The sequence below is a fragment of the Capsicum annuum genome, chromosome 12, assembly GCF_002878395.1.
Source record: "Capsicum annuum cultivar UCD-10X-F1 chromosome 12, UCD10Xv1.1, whole genome shotgun sequence".
Lineage (NCBI taxonomy): Eukaryota > Viridiplantae > Streptophyta > Magnoliopsida > Solanales > Solanaceae > Capsicum > Capsicum annuum.
The window spans coordinates 208,052,475-208,076,414 of record NC_061122.1 but is presented as its reverse complement, the minus strand read 5'-3'; the positions used below and the strand labels follow the sequence as shown (position 1 = coordinate 208,076,414).

Genomic DNA, 23,940 nt, shown 5'->3' with positions numbered 1-23,940 from the left:
TTTTAAGTGATTTTGATGTTGAATGGCATGTTTACTTTCGTAAATTCGTGTGTATGACTATATTTTCCTAATTTTGAGTTGAATTATGAATATTTACATTATCAAGCATGAACATTATGATGTTTTGACATGAATTTGAAGCATGGGTTATCGTGCCATAGTTGATTATTGCTATTTCAAGAATGACTATGCTTTTAAGCATCCCATGATATGTTTATAGATAGCTTTGACTAAAGATTTGATCTTTTGATCTTTAGTTAAGACATGGAATCCACTTTACAGCTTAAATTCAGTTTTGAATGAACAGATGCACAGTTAGCTTTCAGTATGAAACATCATGACTTTTAAAAGTGGATTTCCTACATAATGAGCATACAAATTAAAGGGAGTAGTATTTAGCACCAAACGAAAAATGTGGGTTTAGCGCATCCTACTTTTCTAGAACTACGAGCCAATGTAGGTACAGATTTAGTATTCCCATTTCTATATAGATGACAGTTACAGATGTGATCACTTAGCTCGGGTTATACTCCCTGGCAAGAGTATGACACTTCTCCCCAACGTGAGATTTTCTCCTTAGGGAAATAAGACATTGGACTCCATGATAGCTTACATGATTTATGTCGGTTAGAAGAACCTCCCTAACAGTAAAGATCTTCAGAATAGTTTTTTTAAAGCATTTTCTTTACAGTAAAGTCCCTAATAGAAAGGCTTTTACTAGAACTTCCTATAGTCTAACAGAAAAGAATGACAAATAACAGTTCAGTTTTTAGACTTGAAATGTGATGGCTCACCAATTTTATATAGTATGTTTTATTGTTCGTAATCTATGATTTTCAGCTTTCAGTTATTCCAGTCATGTGAGTTATTGCATACAGCATGCATATTCTATGAATTTTGGTAACATTGAGATATTACTTCCACTTATGCATTCACCTCTACATGCTCGGTACATCTTCAAAGTAATGATACATATATACATCTATATACTACATTATTTAATAATGTAGGTTCATGTGCTCGATTTCAGCAGCGTGAGTGATTCGGGCATCTCTATCCACATCCCGACAGTTGGTGAGTCCTCATGGTTTGAGGGCCCATTTATCCATATTTCCAGCTTTCATAGTATTTGATTAGTTGCTTTCAGTTTAGTCTGAGTCATTTAGGGGTCTATCCCAATGACTCTCTAGTTTTAGGCTTGTCGGACTATTAGCTATTATTTTCAGACTTTCAGGATCAGTTATTCAGATAGTATATTTAGTTGATCTCAGACAGTTTTGATATAATTTCGTATTTTAGTATTTCTATCTGATTAAATTACTTTAATATGAGAGATAGGTTTAGTAGCAGGCTTATAGGGTTAGCTTGGGATTACTCGTAGTCTTGAGTACCGTGTGACGTTCTGAAACCAGGTTTCGAGGTGTTACACCTATAGTATGCGAATTTTGGTAAATTCTCATGTGGTAAACCTGATGTTAATACATTAAGGAAAAATATTCCTAAACAATGTGGTATCCAACATGATTGCATGATAGGAGTCTTGGACATTAGGCATATATTGATAAGGTGAACTAATTTAAGGGATTATGTGCAGATGCTATCAATTACAACCTTTTATATCAAATTAAGGGGTAGGTATTGGTAGATGGGGATGCTTAAGTGGGATCCATGGTTTGAACCGAATGTTGAAACAATAATTGGAGTAGTGTGGATATCATTAGTTGATCTTCCACCTAATTTCTTTGCTAAAAAGGCAATCTTCTCTATTGCATTTGTTGTAGGGAAATCATTAATAGTGGACATGGAAAGTAAGAATCAAACTAGATCAAGCAGTGCAAAAGTTAAGTTTGAAGTAGAGTTGGTGGATAAACTACCACAAAGGGTGAGAATTAATTAGGAGGAAGGTGAGATGGGGGAGATTAAGGCCCCGTTTGGCCATAAAAATAAGAATTTTTTGGAGTTGGAGTTGGAGTTGGAGTTGGATTTGTGTTTACAAAATGGAGTTGAAGTTGTGTTTAGCCATGAATATAAATTGGAGTTGAAATAGGAGTGAAAAAATGAAAACAAGTAAAACTTATTTTCACTTTCTCAAAAATATTTTTTACTAAAGTAAACTAATTCTTATGGCCAAACACACCATTTTTTACTTTTTTCACCAAAGTGAAATAATTTTTTCAAAAACGTAAAAAATTTCATGGACAAACACCTACTAAATCATAGTGGGTTCAGATACAATATGACTACATGCCAAAGTATTGTAAAGAATATAGCTTACACAGGCATGATGAGGAAAGTTGTTGGATAATTCACCCGAAATTGTTTGAAGAAAAGCAGGCAGAGAAGAATAAAGAAAATAAGGAAGAAGGGACAACAAAAAATAATTATGGGAGAAATTAAACTCATAATCAAAGAATTCATGGAAGGAAAAAGGCGAACAATTAACATGAATAGATGACTAGGCATAACAGACATAAAAAGGATGGATATGGACATACTGAAAGAGAAATTAAATTTGAGGATGAAAACCCCTTTGATGCCCTCAAAGAAGAAGAGAACTAGGGGAAATAAAAGAACAGTCAGAACCTCAAGAAAAGCAGCAGACTAAAAATTGGGTCAACCAAGTATTTGGTAAAGAAAAAGAGATGGCAAACAAAAACTGTGATGCAATTAGTAGGATGAAGGATAAAGAAATAGAAAGGGGACAGAAATAGCAAAAGAAAGGTACTAAGGAGATAAACCAACAAAAGGGCGTGGGCGGAGGAGAAGCAAGAGAAACAGATTGTAGAACTTAGTTAGTTAAGTGAAACCAATGAACAAATCAGCAAGGTGGAAGAAGGAGCTACCTGAGGTGGATAATATTAAAGTTCTACCTTGTCCATAAACACAGGCAGTAGAATGGATAATGGGTATTTGAATGTCAATATAGATGATATCTCGAAGGAAGCAGACTTATCCCCAAAGTATACAGAGAAAATTAAAGAGCAACATACCAAGCAGAAGATAAGGTGTGGGAGATACAACTACAGCTTAAGCAAATTCAGGGCAATCAAAGAGGACTATTACCAAACCAATTAAGTATCAATGAAGGCACTTATACGGGACATAAGATCAGTGAACACTCAAAAAGTTCTCACTAAATTAGTTAATATGTAAAAAAAGATATCAATTTTATTTTATTGATCTAATGGAGCCATTTCAAGATAAACAAGAGTTAAAAGGATATAAAAGAAAGTTGGGACACAAGCATGCACTTGCTACTATCAATGAAAAAATATGGAATTTTATAAATAAAGTTATGAAAGTTGAAGTTATAAGTGACGAAGATCAGCAGCTCAAGCTCAAGTTGAAGAATCAAGGACAGGGCATGGAGGTCTTGATTACACTGGTTTATGCTAAGTGTAATCAAGGTGAGAAACTTCAATTATGAAAATATTTGTATGAGAGATCCCATAGTGTGCAATCTTTATGGATAGTAAGTGGGGAATTTAATGTATTTTTCAATGATGAGGATAATTTGGGAGGTCTACCAGTCACAAAAGCGAAAGTTAGGGACTTTAATCATTAAATCAATATGTGTTCTAGAAGACAAAAAATTTAAAGATAGCAAATATACTTACAGGTGGAATAGAAGAACCGATAAAGAATATATATTCAAGAAGAACTGATAAAGAATATATATTCAAGAAATTAGATAACGTGTTATGCAGTGCTAGGATACATGGAATCTTCCTAGTAATAAAAGTAGAGCATTTGCTAAGAAATAATTCAGACCACGCACCTATACTAATCTCCTTTAGTACTTATAGTGAGAATGTAACTAAAAGAGATTCTTAAACTTTTGGTTAAAGAAGGAGTCCCTTTTGAAAGTAGTCAAGCAGATTTTGCAAGAAATTATTTTAATTTTTTCATTACAAATTGAAAAGAATGGAGAAGGCACTGACCCAACGAAGTAAATAAATATTTGACAATATTTTTCAGGAAATAGCTATCTTGGAGGAAGTAATAAGAGTGTTAGAAATTAAATTTAAAACAGATCCTTATGGAATTAATTAATAGGAAAAAACTACATGAAGCTCAACTAGATTGAATAAATACTTACACAAAAAGGAGAAATTTTGGAGGCAAAAAGCAGGAATGGACTAGTTCAAGGATGGGGAAAGGAATAATAAGTTCCTTCATACTATTATTAATGGGATGAGAAATAGGTTAAAAATGAGTAGAATTCAAAATGATGAAGAGAAATAATGTGAAAATTAGGAGGACATCACGGATACAAATGTTGAATTTTACAAAAATCAATTTAAAAGGAAAGATTGTGATTCAGATTATGATATGTTGTCTTAATTACCCACTATTATCAGTAAAGAAAAGAGTGAAATGTTGCATGGAATACCAACTAACGTGGAGGTTCATCAGGCTGTAATGGGATTAAAAAGAAATAGTGCAGGACTAGATAGAATGGCAAGGGCTGCCTATCAATATACATGAGAAATTATAGGGGAAGATATTTTTGGGATGGTGAAAACCTTCTTTTGTGGAGCTGTCTTCCTAGATTTGTAACACATATAAATCTAGTATTGAACCAAAGAAGTTAGTTGTTAAAAGCTTCTCGAATTTGAGGCCAATATCTTTGAGTAATTTTATGAATAAAATTTTCTCAAGGATAGTACATGAAAGAGTAAAGTCAACTCTTTTGAACAAGCAAAATTTGTTCAAGGCGGAAGCATAGGAGAAAATGTATTGTTGGTGCATGAGATCATTACAGAAATAAGAAAAAGAGGAAAATCTGTCAATCTATTCATAAAACTAGACATGATGAAAGAATCAGAAAGAATAGAGCGGATACTTCTTGTTAAAGTGTGGATACTTCACTATATAGGTTGATAGTGAATAATTGGTATTCAGTTCTATTGAATGGTCAACTTAAAGGCTTATTCAACTCATCAAGAGGCTTTAAACAAGGGGATTCTTTATTTCCTACTCTTACATTCTGAAAGAAAAAGTGATGATACACTACACACAAGGAATGTACCAAAACATCTACAAAACAGTCCACAAAACTAGTAGAAATCGGGAGCTACACAAGACACAAGTTTCGGCCACAATGACAACAAGGGAATAGCAAGATAAAAAGGTGTTTAACCACCTATTTTTAGTCAATAACTCAAACTAGATTAACAACACAAGATGATAACTATAGCAATATGATAACAACAGCAATATGATAACAACAACTAACTATTCAAGATTACAAGACACAAAACAAATACAAGGTTACAATAAAGAAATAGATAGATAGACCAAAGGGTTGGTATAATTTTTAGAACCCAAGAATATGGTACTCTTGGACCCTTAACACTACACACAAAGGTTACAATAAAGAAATAGATAGATAGACCAAAGGGTTGGTATAATTTTTAGAACCCAAGAATATGGTACTCTTGGACCCTTAACACTACACACAATGATTAATCTATCTCTTATGAAGACACAAGATCGTCATCCACCTCTCAAGCATTAATTTTTCCAATCAAAATGCAAATTACTTGTATAAGCCCTAGCTTCAGCTTTGCCTCTTTAGAGAGAGAGAGAGAGCTTGTGTTACTTTGAGTCTTATGACTTACAATATCCTCAAAAATCTAATTATAGAAGCCCTAACATGTTCTTTATATAGCTATTACAAAATAGAAGATTAAAATATCCATAATACCCCTCAAGGGTGAGGCGTCTATCAAGTGCAATAAGTGGATTGATTGTGGTGTATTTTGGACATCTTTTATACTTCAAATACATACACCAAGTCTTGGGTTCAACATGCACTCTCATAAGTTTATATTCGTAATTATTATTGTATCATCCTTTTCATATTGAGAGAAATTTGACCACAAATTCACGGCTTTACCTCATTTAAGTACCACTTCAAAAGGAATCACTCAAAATAGCCCGCAAAACATGAGATGGCACAAAACAGTTTGCAAAAACATGAGGAACCCGAGAGCTCAATAACACAAGTCTTGGCCAACGTCTTTATTTTTAACCTCAGTTTACTCTCCATCTTGAGCCTTGTCTTCAATCTCATTTGAAATGCATCCCACCTCTTTTCTTGGTGGTGGGTTCTTTGTGCATCTCTACGTATTCCCCTCAACTTCTCTTCCATCATATAAGCATCATTGTAGACTCCACATCTTTCATGATCCTTTCTACCATGCTCCTCTACATGGATATATCATTTTTGGTGAAGTGGAGTTTGGATGGGAGAGAATTGGATTCCAAGTCGATCTTGTTGGACTTGATCGAATTAAGGTGAAAGTGACTTATTTAGGTCTCGAGTTTGAGGACATTAGGTGGCTTGGCTTATGTCTATGTCATTTGGTGGTGGTCTTGGAGGATTGATCATTTGAGGTAAAGTTTTGAGAGTAGAAACTCGAGAGTTCCTTTAACTCTCCACTCGATCCAACCTCTCAAATATAGTAGACATATCCAAGCCTAATTTTTCAAGATCCGAATTCGCCCTAGTTGTATAAAAATATCCACACTCTCTCTTTTTATTCTTGTCTCTTAGATCCCTCACACTCAATCTCACAAATGTTGTAAGCTTGCTTGTACTCCAAGAGGCGATGATAGGTGAATCCAATGTTTACAATGACTCCAAAGTGTAAGGAAACACACAAGGACGTATTATAATAACTCAAAAGAATTAAGACACGCAAAGGAAAGTCAACACGAAGAACGGTTTCAAAACTAATTAAGACACACACAGAAAAGTTAACACGAAGAACGGTTTCAAAACTAACTTACAATCTAGTACTAGCTTGTAAGTTAGTAATGCAATCAACGAACAAAACTAAAGAACAAAGAATTGAAACTAGAAGATCAAAATTTGAGCTTAAACTATGTCATGTGAACAGTAATTGGTGACATGGCAGACCGTGATTGGCCTCGGTTCTTGATGAATTTTAATTTACAATTCGGACTTTGGTGAAAATTGTTCAATGGAGGGAAATACTAACTAGTCTCTGGAGCTCCTTTTTCAATTCAAATATCAAGACTCAAAAGTCTTTGACTAGACTTATACTTTTCCTTAAAACATAGACCCTTGTTTTATGAAAAGTGGTTGAGATATGATGTGAAGTCCTTTAGTGGTTCGGGGTCTTTCAAGATTTAACAAGTTCTACACCTTGTCTTTCACCTTTTGAAGATCTAAATTCACTTTAATATTAACAAGGTGAATAATATGAAGAAGAACTTCAAGAACACAATAATCACAACAAGAAAAACCAACAACACACCCAACGTTTCAACCAAATCCACAACAAGAAGTCCACAACACACAACCACCTTCAAGTTCACAACAACACGGTCAATGTTTTAAGCTCAAACTTTAGATCTAGACACTTGTAGTGTTAGTGACAAAGAAACCAACGCTAGAAACACATTAAACAAGCAAAGTACTACTAGATCTAGACAACACAATACGACTAAAGAGACAACAAGAACACATTTTTTGCTAAGAACACAAACATAGACAGATTTGCTTCTTTTTTTTTTTTTGATTTTTCATTTTTCAACACTTTTTTTTTATTTTTCAACTAACAAACCCAAGATTGATCTTGTGGGAATAAGATCAAGCCATGATCTGATACCAAATGATACACTACACACAAGGAATGTACCAAAACAACCACAAAATAGTCCACAAACCTAGTAGAAACCGAGAGCTACACAAGACACAAGTTTCGGCCACAATGACAACAAAGGAATAGCAAGATAATAAGATGTTTAAGAATCTATTTTCAGCCAATAACCCAAACTATATTAACAACACAAGATTATTACAATAGTAATATGATAACAATAACTAACGATTCAAGATTACAAGACACAAAATGGATACAAGGTTACAATAAAGAAATAGATAGATAGATAAATAGATAGACCAAAGGATTGGTATAATATTAAGAACCCAAGAATATGGTACTCATGGACCCTTAACACTAAACACAATGATTAACCTATCTCTTACGAAGACACAAGATCGGCATCCACCTCTCAAGCATCAATATTTCAAATAAAAATGCAAATACAAGTGATTCCACACTTGTATAAGTCCTAGTTTTGGTCAAGCCTCTTTAGAGAGAGAGAACTTATATTACTTTGAGTCTTATGACTTACAACATACTTAAAAATCTAATTAGAGAAGCCTTAACATGTTTCTTATATAGCTATTACAAAATAGAATACTAAAATATTCATAATACCCCTCAAGGGTGAGACGCCTATCAAGTGTAATAAGTGGACTGATTTTGGTGTGCTTTGACCATTTTTTACACTTCAATTACACACACCAAGTCTCAGGTCTAACACACACTCTCATAAGTCCATATCCATGATTATTCTTGTATCAAGTGATGTCCAGGACATTAAATTCATTAATGGAGAAATGAAGTTTAAAAGGTTTGGTATGCCTAAAGGAAGCCCTAAAATTAATCACCTGAAATTTGCAAATGACATGATAATTTTATGTAAGGCAGATAGATATAAGGACAATGCAAATGATTTCTGACACCTTGGAGAGGTATTAAAAAATGCTTAGTCATAAAGTGAATAAGGGTAAAAGTGTTATATATAGATATACATCACAATGTGTAATGTGGAGAGGTGGTAATTGCTGAGATAGCCACAGGTATATTAAGAAGAGACTTTTCTTTCACATATCCAGGGTGTCCTATATTTTACAGGAGGGAGCAGAAAAGTTATCACCACCAACTGATATGAAGATTAGGCTCAAAATTACAGTCATGGAAGGGTAAATTTCTATCTTATGGAGGAAGAGAAGTCTCAATCAAACATATCCTATAGAGCATTCCTATTCATTGTCTTTCAGTAATGAATTTCCTATTAAATGTACTTTATCAGATTCAAAGAATGATGACTCAATTTTTCTAAAGTAATTTTATTGAATGAAGGGGTAAACACTGGACTAAATGAAAAAATTTATGTCTTCTTGAAAAGAAAAAAAGTTTGGGATTATGGAATTTTTAAACTAAATAATCAATACAGAGAAAGTACATGAATAACAAGTATTATAGGAAGATGTACTGTAATCTAGTAATGTGGAAAATTGGAGATGGACCACAAGTGTGGAAAAAAAGCTACATGCTAGGGGTTTAATTGAACATCTAATTTGGTAGAATGTACGAAAAGGGATAATTTCTTTCTAGCGTGAAAATTGGACTGGAATGAGGGATTTGTATACTATCATAGGTGAAAGTGCTGAATTTGATAATTCATATGAGACAATCAAGAATGTGATAAAGGAAAATGAGTTGGATATTAAAATTCTGGAGAAAATTCTATCAATGGAGATGACACAGTATATTATACACAATATCAAGCCACCAAGAGAAGAGAGAATAATTGATAGACCTTATGTGATGTTGATGCTAAGAGAAGTTTTACTGTTAAAATAGTTTGACAGTATATAAGATACAAAGAGGAGACTAATAAAATTTATAAGTGGATGTCGATTAAAGGGATCTCTTTCAATATAGTCTTTTTCATGTGGAGTCTGAGGAAGTTTAAATCCCAGTGGATGATAGGGTGAAAAGATGGGGAATTGAAGGGCAATCTAAATGTTGGTATTGTGATAACCCAACATAGGAGACTATGACACATGTGTTTCTAAGGTCTAAGAATGCTAATAGAAAATGATCCTACTTTTGCTATTTTGCAGGTTTAAACATAGAAGGTCTCTCACTAAGAGAGGTAATAAAGTTGTGGTGGGGAGCAGAGGTTAAAAAGTCTGAGGCTATACGACAAAACTTTGTCAAGCATTATAGTATGAAATTATGAAAAAAAAGAAATATCAGCAAGAATGAAGGGAAGAGAACATTTACTCAAAGAATTATTCATAATATGATGAGAACCATGCACATGCTACTGAAAGTAGGTAGCGTAAAAGGTCATTTATTGGAAACTAATTGGATATGCTAAAGGAGTTGGAGGATTTCAAGTCTTGATTAAAGGTTACAAAAGTGTTGTGGGAATTTTCACCAACGGGATGAGTCAAGTACAACACAAATGGAGCATCTAGAGGGAATCCTGGACTAAGCTAATTTTCCTTTTGATTAAGGGATGATAAAGGGGATATACTATATCTAGAGGCTGCTAAAATGGATGATATCTAGAAGAAATAGCAGTATTGAAAGCAAGTATGCATTAGAAATGGTCAGGCTATGATCAGGTTATATTCTAAACAGATTCAATGCTCATAAATTTTTTTTTTTACAGAAAATGGGACTTTCCATGGAGCATAACAACGTAGTAGCAGAGATTAAAGTCAATACTCAGGGAAAGCATAAAGTAATACAACACATTTTTAGAAAAGGGAATAAATTAGCTGATTATCTAGTAAATCATGCAATAGATGCAGAGGATTGCTAATATGAGCATTTTTAAATAATAGAATTAAGAGGTAGAAAAACAAGTAACAGTGACAAGTTAAAGAGCTCATTTATACGAATACTACCTATCAAAGGATAATGGGGAAGAGGAGGCTAAAGGATATGGCTTTTCACAATATACAAAATTATAAATGCCTACCAGGTAACAAAAACAGTGAAATACTATCTAGCCTAGGGTAATTCAACTTTCAAAAAGGACTTAACAAAATGAGAGAGGCTAAGGTTGAATAAGAGGTTGTAAACCGGAATGGTGAATCCATTACTATAAGGCGAGAGTGTGAAGCTTTCCATACACTCCACCACAATTTCATTTACATAAGGAAGAAGGTCAGAGAAGGATTAAGGATAATGAATCCAAGATGAAAGACTATGTACCCAGTGATGAGATTCACCAATCTTGGATGAGCATCCTAAGCAAAACAAAAGAGTCACAACCATCTACTAGAGAACATAGTTGTGGAATACAATAATAAGAAAAAAAATGAGAAAGATTAACACAAATGAAGGAGTAATAAAGCATATTCAAATAAATAAAAGAGGGAGTGTACTCTTGCAAGATGAATTGATAGATGTAGAAGGAGGCAAGGGCACAGTGTTGTTAATTCATGACAGCAGACGAAGAAGGAAAAAGTTGAATCTTGGAGGCTACATTGGTCAGGTGGATGGGGGTTTAGGAAAGAAGAAAGAAAAGTGAAAAATAGGAAATCTCAGTCTCCATTTATATATAATAAGTTCTTATTGGGCTAGGACACACTTGGTCTGGCATTTAGGTTTTTATTTTTGTTGTATGTGTTTTATTTTTCAATTGGCCTCAGTGCGTACAATTAACAAAAAGCCCAAAGTTTAATTAAAAAAACACTAAATTGTATCAGAGCCATCAAGGATTTTCAAATCTTTTCTAATTGCTCAAAAGAGTTTGGATTTCTTGTATCATCTCTAAGGAGTGACCTTTTTGTGTCACGACCACCATATGATAGAGTTGGTGTGCAACAAATGGCATTCAAGGAGTAAGAATTATTTTTACCTTTATAATTGTTTCAAATGTTTGAATAGAGGATATGAAAGTCATAGCTTGACAAAATAAATATTGAAAAATTCAAGTGTATTATAGAATTAAGATACTTTTTAATGTTATTTGTGATATTTGAAAACAATAATGTGGTGATAACTATTCCTTACCAAAAAACTATACATGTTGATGTAGGGGTATAGACTTGAGGCTAAAGTGAGATATGCAAGTCAAATGCCCCCAAATATAGGCAAATAATCGATAGGGGAAAGGACATGGGTTGTCCATTTTTAAAAAAAAATAGCCCACATTTGAAAAGGTAGACATGGGTTGTCCAGTCGGCCAAACTAATTCCTTTTCTTAGTCATTTGGCCCAATTGATCACATGCAGTCTCTATACTACATTGATACACTTTTATACTAAATTGATACACTTTTATACTATATTGAACACTTTTTAAAAAAGAGAAAGGAAATTTTATGCAAGCACATGCAGTCCCTATACCCAATTGATACTCTTTTATACCACATTAATATACTTTTATACTATATTGATACACTTGCAGTGTCCATATACTCAATTGATACTCTCTTATACTAGACTGATACATTTTTAGAATGCATGTAGAAACTATATAGAGTAGTATAAAATATGTATCTAAATAATAATTTTAGTTAAAAATTGTAGAGCATGTGTATAAAAATGCTATACTTATTATATAAAATATGTATATGTATAGAAACTGTATCGTTATTATATATAAATATATATCTTTAACAATTGTATTATATTAAAATTATATGATATTGTATTTTATTGTATAAATAAGTAAAACTAAACAAAACAAATAGTATGTTATTTTAATAATATTGGTGAATGCAAAATAATCTAAAAAAAAAATAATTACTCAATTATTTTAAAAAAATATTACACAATAAATTTCTTCAAAATACTCTTCCCCTCTACTAATATTATTGTTAATTATCTTGAAAGCTGTAATGTAGAAAGTGGTAGGGACTTGGAGTCAATCCAGGTGTAATAATTTGGTAGCAAGTCTCACACATGAAGGTAATGAAGAGTGGTTCATACTTTTTGAGTCAGAGTACATAAAGATGAAAAGTAGGCCCAGTAAATAAAATGGAAAGGATCGGATTGTGATTCCCGATAGTTATCATATGCGTGTGACAGAAAGGCTATTTACCGGATTTATTATGCGAGTAGTGAATGGCTATTTATCGGTATTATAAATTTGAGTGCTAATTTTGTAGAATTAATTTATTTTAGGTGTTATTTTTATCCTTTCCCTTAATTGATACTACTTTACTTGAGCAAGATTAACTCGGCCCATATGTTATAGTGGAAGCTGCCTTAGCAATTACTAGGAGTGTTTATAGAAAGTCGATAAACTATATCAAATCAATTATTCGAGTCAATGGAAAAGAAATAATTATTATTGATTTAATTTGGTACTAAGTAAAAAAAGTTAAATCAACTCAAAATTACACGTAAGGATAGCAAAGGGCTGATTAAATCATATTCGAGGGAGTCAATAATTATTGATTTAAAAATCTGACTCGTCTAAAATTTATTTGGATCAAACACCCAGTCATAATCTAAGCCACCCAACATAATTCAACTTCTCCCTTCATTTTAAACACTGCAATCAACATAACTAACTTTGAATCACAAGTATAATTAGGTTAAATCTACACACATAATTTGTCCGAAATCATATTGAATAAGATAAAAATTATATTCTCCTTCTCGAGAAAAAATATTAATCATATTTTAAGTTCCGACGAAAAAATAGTTACAGGAGAATCACTCTAACAAATAACAAATTACCAATTCATTTAAGAATTTCATCAACCAGCAAAGTTAGATATGTTGGTAAATTAGCAGTCATAATCTACATATAGTTGAAATTCAATTCTTTTAAGGGATTTGGTAATGGCCTACCGATAAATATTCTACCAATTGATGTCTATTGATAAATAATATTGTTTCTTTGGGGTGGATTATATTTGACCTAACAAATTACACCATTTTAACTCATTTCAATCTGATTTTTTGAAGAATCATTTTGAGTTCAACATGTTCGGTCAACTCAATAAATGGATTACGATCCAACTCATGGAAATACCAAACGGGTTGAGAGGGTTGGATAGATTTGAGTTGATTTTTCTACCCTTAATTATATGTATATAATATTTAAGATTGTTTTATATGTAAAATATTTATATAATATATTTTTGTATACGTGCTTCTTTCTAAAGAAAATTAGTTGTTTTAATCATTTAATGTATTACTTTTGGTTTGGACTTAAATTTGTTGAAAGAAAAAATAAATCAATTCAACACTAGCTAAGAATGACCTATACATCTTTTTTCTTTTTTTGGTTTTGCATTGATTTGGATAGTACAAATGTATAATATGTAACTTATTAGCAGTATTTGGCCATGTTATTTAACATGACTAAGTATCTTTAGACTATATTCATTTTCATTGTAGAAGATAAGTAGTACTTATCGTATGATATCTCACTATCTTTATTGTTGATGACTTTAAGTTTTAATAAAATATCATGCTTGATTCATCTCATATTTTATATTATTCCCTTCAAAAACACCTTATAATTATTGTGTTATTGTATCTTATTAGAATTAAAGGAATATGCGAAATATTAATTACATGTTTTGTCTACTATAAGAGATTTTACCAAGAAAAATTGGGGAAAAAATGAAAACCCGAGAATAATATAAAATATGTATAATATGTAATTAATACTTTATACACTAGCTAAGAATGACTTATATATCCTTTTTTTTTTGTTTTGCCTTGATTTGGATAGTACAAATGTATAATATGTAATTAATACTTATTAGCAGTATTGCCATGTTATTTAACATGACTAAGTATCTTTAGACTATATCCATTTTCATAGTAGAAGATAAGTAGTACTTATCTTATGAGATCACGTTATCTTTATTGTTGATGACTTTATATTTTAAAAAACTATCATGCTTGATTCGTCTCACATTTTATATTATTCTCTTCAAAAACACCTTATAATTATTGTATCTTATTAGAACCAAAGAAATATGTGAAATTTTAATTACATGTTTTGTACTATAAGAGATTTTACCAAGAAAAAATTGAAAAAAAATGAAAACCCGAGAAAATTACAGATTGAAAATTTTGACTTTTGTTGGTTTAAAATGATTTATAAATCTAACTACCATAATTAATTTAGTTTAATTAGTAAATGAAAAAATTGAACAAAAGCAAGTAGGATTAAATACTTGCTAACATTATATTTTATCGTTGTCAAAAATAATACATGTGGTAAACAGTAATTAAAAAATGACTTGAGTGTTTTTGTTTAATTACATAATGAAAGTTTTAGTGTATCGAACTTTATTTTATATTTTGGGATGAAAGTAATAGTATGTGATAAGTAGATATATTGGAAAGTCTAATTGTGTCCAGTTTTGGAAAGTCTAGTTCATACACTTGATGTGATCATACTCTGTGCATTGTTCCATTGGTTTACTGTGCACATGAGCTAGCTCTTAATAAACGTGAGTTTGTTAGTCAGTTAAGTGGTTGATGAGTTGTATCATGAGCTGTATAGTTGAGAAGATTCTAGAAAATAAATTCACATCTATATATAGATGTAAGCTGTAACAATGCGAACTGATTTTGATAGTTAATAAATCTCTTCTTCCTTTTCCCTTCTCTGTTCATCATTGCTTGATCAATCAAACTTTATGCTAGACTTTAGTGTGAAAGTTAACATGGTATCAGAGCTCCAATTCGATCATGAAGTATGAGAAGAAACTTATGGAGCTTAGGTCTCCATTTTAGTAGAGTTTCAATCTCAGTAGATTATTAGCTCAATTTGAATCGCACTTCTTAGCTTGCATTCTGCATTCCTGTAGTAAGTCTGTCTCTAATTTGCTTGAGTTTAGTGTGATCATTGTTGGTGTGTGATATTTATTGGCTTTTTCAATTCATACATCTAGTTAATTGTTTATTGAAGTGTAAAATGACACCTAAGATAAAGCCCAGTGATCCCTTGTTCATAGGTACATCAGATGTGTCTGGAGCTACTTTGATTTCAAATAAAATTGTTGGATTTGAAAATTATAGTGTGTGGAGTAGATAAATGAGGATTGTACTCTAGGAAAAAAGAAAATTTGAATTTGTAACTGGTATGTGCAACAAAGAGATGTATAGAGAAAAATTACATGAACAATAGGAAACTTGTAATGCCATAATGTTGTTATGGTTAATGAGTTCAGTAAGTTCTAAGTTGTTAACTGGAATTGTGTATGCCACAAATGCATGAGAAGTTTGGAAAGATCTTAAGGAAAGGTTTGATAAAGTGAATAGAATGAGATTAAACCAACTACACAGAGAAATCAATACTGCAAGGTACTGATTCAGTAGCTACTTACTTTACTAAACTGAAAGGTTTATGGAATGAGTATGATATTGTAATCTCGGCTTCTTTGTGTAATTGTCCAAGGTCTAAGGATTATGCAGATCACCTTGCTAAAATGAGGTTGTTACAATTTCTAGGAGGATTGAATGATTTATATAAACAGGCCAGGAGACATATTCTGTTGAAGGGAGCTACACCTTCTTTTAATCAAGCATATGCCACGATAGATGAAGACGAGTTACAACAACTTGCCTGCTCATCCATCATAAATGAGAAATCAGATCCTATTGCAATGTAGGTGAACAGAGGTTCAAAAGTGGTTCACAGAAATTAGAATTACAAGATGAGAAAATGTGATTACTGTCACTTTACTGAACATACAAGAGAGAATTTTTACAAGTTGATTGGCGATCCTACTGAATTGAAATCAAGGAAAAAGATGAATTATAATAATGGAGGTTTAAAGGGATTCATGCTTCACAATCCTGTAAATAGATATGGAAGTCAGGACACTGAAAAATTTAATGCCACTAGGAAACCTGGGAATCAATATGCAAGTCAAGTTAATACTCAATGTTCATATAGTAATTTCAATGGACAAAGTGTTGGTCGAGATGCAGGTCAAAATGCTTCAACTAGTCAAGGTGGTCCCAAGGAAATCAATAATGCAATGTTGGAAAAAGGTCAAGCCTTCACTAATGGGGAGTACAAGTAGATTATGAAACTTCTCAACAAGGATCAATAAGAGATAAAACATACTAATATGTCTGGTATAGCTACCTGTTTATTTTCTCATGTTGAGCAACAAGAATGGATAGTTGATTCTGGTGCTACTCATCACATTGCATCAAATAATAACATGTTTTCCACAAAAGTAAAGTAGTTAAATTAGAAGGTTATAAGGTGAATCTACCAATGGAGCCAAGGTTGATATATCTCACAGTGGTGAGGCACCAGTTTTGTAAAATAAAACTGTAAAGGATGTATTATTTGTCCCTGACTTTAAGCTGAATTTACTATCAATGTCCAAGGTTACTAGACAATTGTCTTATGTTGTATTCTTTTACCCTGACTTTTGTATATTTCAGAATCTTTACAGTGACATGATAAGGGGAATTGTTAAGGAGAAAAGAGGATCATACATTATTTAAGGTATAAATAAAAAGAAGAATGCATATGAAGATAAAGAAAGGCCAGTAGCAGGCATAATGATGCATGACAACAGCTTATTGCACAAGAGACTCGGACATCCATCCACACAAATGTTGAAGTCACACGACTTGGTGAGTCTTTGTAAGGATTTTGATATACTAAATAAATGTCATGTATGTTCTCTAGCCAAGCAGAATGGGTTACCTTTTCCTAGCAGTGAAACTAAGTCCTCCATGTGTTTTGAGATTATACATATGGATCGATGGGGACCCTATCAAACACCTACTTTTGACAAAAAGTTCTACTTCTTAACCATTGTGGATGACTATAGTAGATATACTTGTGTACATTTGTTGCAGCTTAAGTCCAAGACTATTGGAGCTCTCAAAAACTTTATATTGATGGTTAAAGTTTAGTTTGAAACTAAATATGAGGGCCATAAGAAAGAATAATGGCACTAAGTTCTTCAACACTTAGTGTAATGATTTTTTCAAGAATTTAGGCATTTTGCATCAAAGCAGTTGTCCTTATACACCACAACAGAATAGTGTAGTAGAAAGAAAGCATAGACAAATTCTGAACATGGCCAGATCTATCAAGTTTCAATCAAAAACGCCTATCAGATATTGGGGTCTAGTTGTTAAGGCTGTCGCTACCTGATGAATAGACTATCTTCATCATCCATCAAGGGTAAGAGTCCATATGAGGTATTATTTTCTAAAGTATCTTCTTTATCACACCTGAAGGTACTAGGTCGTTTATGTTATGTCTTAACATTACCTAAAGGTGATAAGTTTTCTAAGAAGGCCAAACCTTAATATTGATGGGGTATTCCAGCACACATAAGGGATACTTATTGCTGAATATAAAAGTTAATAAGATTTTTGTTAGCAAAGATGTACATTTCAGGAAGATGTTTTTCCTTTTCTTGAAACTGAAGGCAAGAACTAATCCATAGACCTTTTCAAGTCATGTGCAGAAATAGTGGTGGTGATGAAGATTCAGTGAATTTAGTAGATTGTACTGATGATCTAACATCAAGTGCAGGAGAATTACCTCAAAGTACTTTGATGCCTGATCATCAATGGATGCAGAAGATTAACCAATTATTTAACCTACTGAGCCAGCTCCTTCATGCACGAACAATATAAGACCTATCACCTATAAAAAAACATTAAGAGTGGCTAAGAAATCTATTTGGATAAAAGACTACGTTGTACCTGGGAAGAGAAAGGGTACAAGATATCCAATATCAAATTACCTATCCTACAAAAATACTACATCTAACTATCAATATTATGTGATTAGTTTTTTCAAACCTGGTTAAGCCTCAGTATTGTAGTCAAGTTATCGAAGATGATAAATGTATAGAAGCCATGAAATTAGATATTAAAGCACTTGAGGACAACAACACTGGAGAGTAGTTGAGTTTCCCCCAAAAAAATTATTATTGGCTCAAAAATGGATATACAAGATCAAATATAAAGAAAATAGGGATGCTGAGAGATTCAAAGAAAGACTGGTAGCTAAAGGTTACAGTCAACAAGAAGGATTAGACGACCATGACACCTTTTTACCTATGGCAAAGATAGTGGCTGTTAGATGTGTTATTGTACTTGTTGTCTAAAGAGGATGGTTCATGTACCAAATGAATGTCTATAATGCCTTTCTACAAGGAGGCTTAGATGAAGAAGTATACATGTAACTACCTGAAGACTTTCAATAGAAATGGCACAATAAGGTTTATAGGTCTCTTAAGTCCTTATATGGGCTTAAACAAGCTTCTAGACAATGAAACATCAAGTTGACTTCAGTTCTCACAAATACAGGATTCACTCAGAGTACCTATGACTACTCATTATTTACATGGAAGAAAATAGGAGGAATGGTGATAGTCCTAGTCTATGTGGATGATCTACAAATCACTGGAGATAATGAGAGTATGATTTCTGAAGCCAAAGAAATATTACACAAGTAGTTTAAGCTCAAAGAATTAGGGAAGCTTAAATACTTTCTATAAATTGAATTTTTGAGGTCATCACAGCGAGTTATTTTGAATCAAAGAAAATATCTACTAAAGTTGATCTCAGAAGTTAGTCTAGCAGGTGCAAAGCCAGTATCTACATCTCTAGAATCCAAAACTAAGCTGACATTTGTAGAGTATGATAAAGTCACAGGGTATACAGGTGATGTTATTTTGATGGATGCATCTTATTATCAAAAAGTGGTGGTAATACTTATGTATGCCACTATAACTAGACTAGATATCAGTTAAGATGTTCAGACATTGAGCCAATTCTTGCAGAGGCCTAAGAAATCCCATCTAGAAGCAGCTTACAGAGTGATTAGATACTTAGAAGGTTTAGTAGGTCAAGGAATCTGGTTGAAGAATCAACCTAATGCCAATTTAGTTTGTTGGTGTGACTCAAATTGGGCCGCTTGTCCCAGCTCTAAGAGATTAGTGACTGGATATGTGGTACAATTTGGTGGTTCCTTAATATCTTGGAAGTCTAAGAAATAACACACAACGTCTAGAATCTCAATTGATGTTGCGTAGAGAAGCATGACTTCGACTCTAACTGAGCTTACCTGGCTAGAAGGGTTGTTTGTAGAATTAAATGTGTTGATTCCTAAATCTATTACAGTGCTCAGTGATAGAAAGTTTGCCATATAGTTAGCAGCAAATCCAATCTTTCATGAGAGAACAAAGCATATTGAGATTGATTGTCATTTCATTAGAGACAAGATCAAGAGTGGTTTAGTGTAGATTCTACATGTTTTTTCACAGCATCAGGTGACTGACATACTAAAAGCCTAGGACATGACCAACATTCAAAACTCTTAAGTAAGCTTGGTGTGCTTAATATTATGCACCTTCCAGCTTGAGAGGGAGTATTGAAAAGTCTAGTTGTGTCTAGTTTTGGAAAATCTAGTTCACACACTTGATGTGATCATACTCTATGCACTGTTCCATTAGTTTACTATGCACATGAGTTAGCTCATAATATACGTGAGTTTGTTAGTCAATTAGGTGATTGATGAGTTATATGATGAGATGTATAGTTGAGAAGATTCTAGAAAATAAATTCACACCTATATATAGATGTAAGTTGTAACTATGCAAACTTATTTTGACCGTTAATAAATTTTTTCTTCCTTTCCCTTCTCTGTTCATCATTGCTTGATCAATCAAGTTTTATTCTAGACTTTAGTGTGAAAGTTAACAAGATAGGACTAGGATAACTTTCTTTCCTTGAATTATTTGGTTAGGCACCACTTCTAATTTGTTATAGTCAGAACTTGGATAACTTTCTTTTCAGGATTGTTGGTGAATCACCGTTTCTACTTCCTGCTAATTATTATGGTGTTTCTTTTTCTTTTAAAGCTAATAAAAAATTGTCCTATTAGTTTTATTGTTATCTTGACGTCCTATCAATTATATTGTGTTGTAATATTGTACTCCCTATGCAGCATACATAAAGGAACATTATTTGTATTTTATTTTCATCATGTCTTTGAAAAGGTTTCATGTATGGATTTTTGATGAATGGTTTTTTGTGCATACATATGATTGGGTTTATCATATGGAATTGGTTCGCTCGGCGGCACAAAGGATAAATGAAAGTCTCCGAGTGTTTGTCACGCATCATTGATGATTAATGTTGAGTTGTGAATTGAGGGCGGTTCAAGATTTGGTTAAAACGTAAATCGAACCACAAATTAAATTAGATTGACTAAACTATTGATATTTAATTTGATTTGATTTTAAACTTTAAATATACTGACAATATTTAGTTTAGTTTTGGTTCTACTAATAAAATTCAAAAAATAATTAAAATGAACTGATCAATTTTATATACATAAAATTTTAGGGCAAACAACATAAATCCCGATAGTTTGGAGCTTAATTACAGAAAATACTGACATCTTGCATAATTACTGAAAATCTTAATTTTGGGTTTATCGAGATACATAGTTACCTCCTGATACATCCAACGAAGACATAATTTTTTCCTTTGTAAAGATACAAAATTAGCTCCCGATACATTTCTTTTGATTTCGAGTCTGTCCAGATACATATTACATCCAACAAAGATACATTTTTTCCTTTGTAAAGATACATAATTAGCTCCGGATATTTTTTTTTTTATTTTGTGTCTGTCGAGATATATATTGCATCCAACTAAGATACATTTTTTCTTTGTAAAGATACATAATCAGCTCCCGATCCATATATTTTTTTATTTTGGATCTATCGAGATACATATTACATCCAATAAAGATACATTTTTTCCTTTGTAAAGATACATAATTAGCTTCTATTTTTGATTTTGGGTTTGTCGAGATACATAATTAGCTCTCGATACATCCAATGAAGATACATAATTAGTTAAAATTTTGTAATTACTTTGTAAAAATGGAGATTTGTATAAATATAATAAGTTAAGGTGTATGTTTATGTTATTTTTCCTAAATTTTATTGGGTGGGTGGGTGGGGGGAAACTCATATAGTCAAGCTCACTAGTATCAAAAACTTTTTGTACCCTTAAAAATAAGTTTATAAAAAATATCCATAAGATTATTCATATAAGATGGTTAATTTTTTTTTAAAAAAATCCCTAAAAAGGGGAGTATAAATCTGCTATTTCTCAATGATTATTTCTTAACATTCCCTAACAATTACATCATTTCTTATTATCTCCAAAAAATTCAAATACGAAATTGAAAAAAACTGGACCAAAATAGTTAAAAGAAAAAATTTCCAGAGTTTCATCAAAACTTTATAAAATTTATACGTGTATATTAATTACATAAATCAATTTATAAATATTATATACCATATATACACTAACTATATTCATATTTTATAATAATTATAAAACTTGAATGTAAATGACAAAAAAAATATTATCAGATCTTCAGCAAAAATAATTTTAAAAAAATTATATATGCGTAATAAATGTATATATTGTGTACCGGAAACAACCTCTCCACTTCTTTGAAGGTAGTCGTATGGACTAAGTATATTTTATCCTCCCCAGACCCCCACTATATCAGAATACGCTGGGTATATTTTAATTTTTATTTTTTTGTATATATCGATGTATAATTAGTATGTAAAGTATACACATTAATTATATAATAATTATACACAAATTACACAATGTAAATTTTGTATATTGATATTACACAACATACAATTAGTGTGTAATTTATACACACTAGTTAAATATCTATTATATAATAACCATACACCAATGTGTAAATAACTTATTTTCTCTATTTTTCATCTTCTTTTGATATATTCGTTGATTACATAAAGTTTGAGATATTACAATTTTGGAGGCGAAACTCATGTCTTAAAGAAGAAAGTTATGATAGTTATGAATAATTATATGAAAAAATATATAAAGTTCCCCCTGATATTGGCCGACTTTTTCAAAAAGATACCTAAACTTTACTTTTGACTTATTACTCCACGAATCTTACTTAACTCATTGCAAATACATCATTTTTCACTGAATTTCAGTCACAAGAAAGAGGGTGAATGCACGCACCATTCAAATGTTGTCACGTGTTAAATAATTTAATTTCATATTTTATTTATATTTTTGAATAAAATTTTTCTTTTTATTTTATTTATCACCCCACTCCACCCCCTCTCCCCCACCCCACCCCCTCTAACATCTCCCTCTCTATCCCCGTCCAGCAGCTTCCCTCCACCCCCACCCCCATCCAGTTGCTGATTTCTCCATTCTTCTTATGTTAATTTTGTATTAATTTATGTGTTTGTTGATTGTCTAATGATGAAATCAAAATTCCAATAAAATGGAGTTTTATAGTTCTTCTTAAGAGGATATATATTGGATTTTATAAAGTTGTTCAAAATGTTAAAAAAAACACTGAAATAAGAACTTGAAAATTGAAGGAAGTAAACATGGTGATGGTAAAAGGTGAGTAGAGTTATGGTGATAATTGAGAGGATTGAGGAGAAAGAGAGTTATGATAATGATGATGTTGTTGTTGTTGTATTTGTTGTTGTTGTTGTAATTGATGTTGTTGTTGAGTTATGGTGATGAAGAAGAAGTTGTCAATAGGGAAGAAAACAATGGTGGGTGGGGCGGGTGAGGGGGTATGGAATAATTTAAAAAAAAAATAAAATATTGATTTTTTTAAAAAAAAGGTAAATTATATATCAAATTATTTACACGTGACAACTTTTAATTGGTTAAAAAATCAATTTTGAGCCTTTTCACGCGCCTATTGTGTGTGTATACACGCAGAGGATCAAAATGGTGTATTTGCAACGATTTAAGTAAGATTCGTGGGGTAATAGATCGAAAGTAAAGTTTAAGTGTCTTTTTGAAAAATTCGGACAAGATCAAGAGGTCTTTATATATTTTCTCTAATTATATTGGTTCAATTAATTATCTATTTATTGGACTTGTTTTTTAAATATTTTGATCTTAAATCTTGTTTGTGAAAATATCGCTATTGAAATACAATTGGGTTTTGATTTTTTGAGACGGGCAAAAAGAAGGGAAAAAAAAAGAAAAAGAGAAGGAAATTTTGGTTAGGGGATGAGTTGGTGGTGGGGTGAGGGAATTGAGATAGAGAGAGAATTAATAATGGTATAGATAGAGAGAGATATACTATCTAGTTTAAAGAATTTATATTTATCCTTATTCCTATATATAAGTGATTATGTGATGGAATATAAATTAACAACAACAAGAATAAAATAGAGAGAGAAAGGAGGAGGCTTCTTTATTTCTTTTGATGATGAGAGATCATCAGATTGAGGATACAATGAACAAAACTCCTTTATTTATAGGGGAAAATACTCTTAATTTCTGACTAAAAGACA

General features: G+C 32.0%; 1 protein-coding gene across 5 annotated transcripts in view; it reads right to left on the bottom strand.

The window, feature by feature from the left end:
• The window catches only part of LOC107850801 (MADS-box transcription factor 27), a 91,287-nt gene that overhangs the window by 51,367 nt on the left and 15,980 nt on the right, over positions 1 to 23,940 (bottom strand). The window contains exons 1-2 of one of the 5 annotated variants that reach the window (XM_047400964.1): positions 11,012 to 11,136; positions 10,839 to 10,873 (exon numbers count right to left, since the gene is read on the bottom strand). The exons of 3 other annotated variants lie outside the window; for them this stretch is intronic. The gene's annotated coding sequence lies outside the window, so the exon portion shown is untranslated. Of the gene's footprint in view, positions 1 to 10,838; positions 10,874 to 11,011; positions 11,137 to 23,940 lie in introns of those variants that run through there. One more of the 5 variants, XM_047400963.1, reaches the window with a different exon arrangement.